The sequence below is a fragment of the Psammomys obesus genome, unplaced genomic scaffold, assembly GCF_907164565.1.
Source record: "Psammomys obesus unplaced genomic scaffold, mPsaObe1.curated_primary_1811, whole genome shotgun sequence".
Lineage (NCBI taxonomy): Eukaryota > Metazoa > Chordata > Mammalia > Rodentia > Muridae > Psammomys > Psammomys obesus.
Genome location: NW_026587032.1, coordinates 3,330,295 through 3,334,143, shown reverse-complemented (window position 1 = coordinate 3,334,143; position 3,849 = coordinate 3,330,295).

The following is a 3,849-nucleotide window of genomic DNA, read 5'->3' as shown; positions in this document are numbered from 1 at the left end:
TATTTTTAATGGTATTTATCTAAGGCCTTACTGTGAGATTTAAATCTTTTTATTAAAAATAAAAGTATATTTTCATGTTCTTGTCAGTGAGGATTTATTTCATCCTCTGTTGTCTCAGTTTGCTGCTGTTGTGATAGAAAAGCGACTTAAGGGAGGGAGGGCTTATTTCAGCTCAGGGTTCCGGAGGGATAGAGTCCATCACGGTGGCAGGAGCCTGAGGCCTGCTTGACACGTGGCATCAGCATTCAGGAGGTGCAGGGAAAGACAGTTAATCCTCAAGACCCACATCCACCACGTGTTTCCTCCAGCAAGGAAGTGGCCTAGAGAGTCTGAAACCTTTTCAAACAGCGCCACCGCCTGGAAAGCCACGTTTTTTGTAAAACATGTGACTCTATAGGGGACATCATCATAGCCAAAACATACTTGTCAGGAGGCACTAATCTTTTCAATGGTGTGTTTCACAGTTTCTTCACTGTAGAATAGTGGTTCTCAACACGTGGGCCTCAGACCCCTTTGGGGGTCACGAATCACATACCCTGAATATCAGATATTTACATTACGATTCATAACAGTAGCAAAGTTACAGTTACAGAGTAACAAAATTTTATGGTTGCGGGTCATGAGGAGCTGTATTAAAGGCTCACAGCATTAGGAAGGTTGAGAACCACTGGCCTAAGGTATTTGGGTGGTTTCACATTCTGAGCACCCCCTAAGACAATTCCAATTGAAATATCTTATAGAGTCGTCTTTGAACAGATCATTTTCTCATACTGAATCTGTCAGAAGGGTCGCCTCTGGTGGGCTGCAGAAGGGGACCTACACACATTTTTTTTTAAAGGTTTATTTTGCCGGATGTTATAGCACACATCTTTAATCCCAGCACTCAGGGAGGCAGAGGCAGGAGTGTCTCTGTGAGTTCGAGGGCAGCCTGATCTACAAAATGAGTTCCAGGACAGCCAGGGCTGCACACAGAGAAACCCTACTTCAAACAACAACAACAAAAGGTTTGTTTTTGTTTATGTGTGTGTGTCTCTGTGAGGGTGTGCCACGTGTGTGCAGGTGCCTGGGGAGGCCAGAACTGGGTGACAGATGCTCTGTACCTGGAGTCATAAGCAGCTACGAGTCCCTTGGCATGGGTGCTGGGAACTGAACTCAGGTCCTCTGGAAGAGCAGCCAGTGTGCCATTTTAAAATGTGTGTGTGTGCACTTGAGTAGGTATGCTTGGGCATTGGATCTCCTGAAGCTGGAGTTGCAGGTGGCATGAGTCTGCCAATGTGGAGGGACTACAACTCCAGCCCTGTGATGGAACTGGAATGAGCCATCTCTCCAATCCTCCTAACTTTTTTTTTTTTTTTAAGACAGAGGCTCACTGTGTAGCTTTGGCCAACCTGAAATTCAGTATGTAGACCAGGCTGGCCTCAAACCCATGGAGATCTGCCTGCCTCTGCCTCCTGAGTGCTGGGATTGAAGGGTGACCACCCAAACTAACGGCTTTTGTTTTGTTTTGTTTTGTTTTGTTTTGTTTTGTTTTGTTTTGTTTTGTTTTGTTTTGTTTTCAAGACAGGGTTTCTCTGTGTAGCCTTGGCTGTCCTGGACTCAATTTGTAGACCAGGCTGGCCTCAAACTCACAGAGATCTGCCTGTCTCCGCCTCCCAGAGTGCTGCTATTTACTATGTATACAGTGTTGTGAGTTCTATGTATACAGTGCCTGCACACCAGAAGAGGGCACCAGATCTCATAGATGGTTGTGAGCCACCATGTGGTTGCTGGGAATTGAACCCAGGACCTCTGGAAGAGCAGCCTCTGAGCCATCTCCCCAGCTCCCAAACTAACATTTTTAAATGAAAGAAGTATAAGATTCGATGAGAAGTAATCTGAAATCCATGTTTCAGCGTCCATTAATGACATCTTGGAACAAGTCCACATGTATTGTCTGTGATCACGTTCACACTAGAGCAGAAGTTGGGCTCATCCAGCCTAAGATAGGGCTGACGCTGACCTTTGTTCTCAAAGCTGATGTCCCTAAAAGCATTTTTGCTTAAATGACATAGGTAGAACCTTCTCAAACAGCAAATCCCATGGGAGGAAAAAAATAATTACGGAAAAACCTTACTACTAATACTGTGATGTAGCACTTGCTTTGCATACACAAAGCCCCAGGTTCAATCCCCCACAATGCATAAGCCCACTGAGCCAGCACAAAGCTGTAACCTTAACCACTAAGGACATGGAGGCAGGAGGATCAAGACTTTGAGCTCAAAGTCTTCCCTGATTACATAATGAATTGGAGGCCAGCCTGGGCTACATGGAACTTCATCTCAAACAAAAGAGCAGGGCTATGACATAGTTTAAGGAGTTCCTTTTTCTTCTTTTTAAAAACATTTTAAATGATTCCACTTTTGGGACTGGAGAGATGGATCAGTGGTTAAGAGCGCTGTCTGTTCTTCCAGGGGTCCTGAGTTCAAGTCCCAGCAACCACATGGTGGCTCACAACCATCTATACTGGGATCTGATATCTTGTTATGGTGACCTGCAGATAAAGCACTTATATATGTAAAATAAATCTTTTAAAAAATGGTTCCTTTTATTGTTTTATATGCATTGGTGTCTTGCCTGTATCTATGTCTCTATAAGGGGTCAGGTCCCCTGGTACTGGAGTTACAGACAGTTGTGAGATGCCGTGTGGTTGCTGGGAACTGATCGAGGGTCCTCTGGAAGAGCAGCTGGTGCTCTGAACCTTTGAGTCATCTCTCCAGCCCCTCACTTTTCTTCTTCACAGCTTTATACTTTGCATATTTTTAATGTTTTTGGTTTGGGCTTTTTGTTTTTAGACTTATAATTTTGCTTCCCTGCACCTAAGGATGGCTTGTCCTGGAGAAACCCCCAGGGTTCCGGGGAGATGAGTTCCCTCTGCAGAGCATAGCGTTCAGCCTAGGGAAGAGCAATTCAGCTGAGCTTGGGCCCCACTGCCTTCTCTGCCACCTGTTGGCTGAGCATGCCTGGCTGAGGCCCAGGTTCCCTATCCAAGGAAGGCTTTGGCCTCTCCAGGTTCTCTGGTTCTTCAGCAGCTGATCCCACAGGGTTGAAAGAAGCTTTGGGAAGCTGTGATTTAGCTTCCTGCCTCAGATTCTACAGTTGCAAAGGGTTGCTAAGGTTTTTCCAGACCACAAAAGCTGGTGGTTTCCAAGAAATAAGTGTCACATGGATAATGTCTCTGTCTCCCAGACATCCAGCATGCAGGATCTGCTCAGGGCCCTGGGGAGTGACCCTTTAGGTCCTTGAGTGTGCCATAAATCCTAGATCTAGCTTGACCTCTTGAAATTTTTCAGAGCACCTGTTTCTCTCCATCCCACTGTAATTTTTCACAGTGTACATCTGTATAAGAACCTCTGTGATTACTCTAGGACCATTGTCTCTAGTCCTTCCGGGGTGAGCTTATGTTCCTCAAAGTTGGACCAAAACCTGGATTACTCATACTTGATTGCCAACACCTTAGCAAGGCACCTGGCACTTTATGGCCTTAGAAATGTGTTGGTGGGTGGATGAATGGATAAGTGAGTGGATAGATGAGTAGATGGAGAAATGGATTCTGAGCGGCTGGATTAGGGGATAAATGAGAGGAGATAGGTGGATAAGTTGATGAATGGATGCATCAATGGGTAGATAGGTGGATATGTAGATGGATGGAGCAATAGTTATATGGATACGTATATGTAGATGGATGGATGGAATTGGTGAGTGGATAGATACAAGGATATATGGGTTAGTATATTTATGGGTGGATGAGTACATAGATGAGCACATGGATGGATGGATGGATGGATGGATGGATGGATGGATGGATGGATG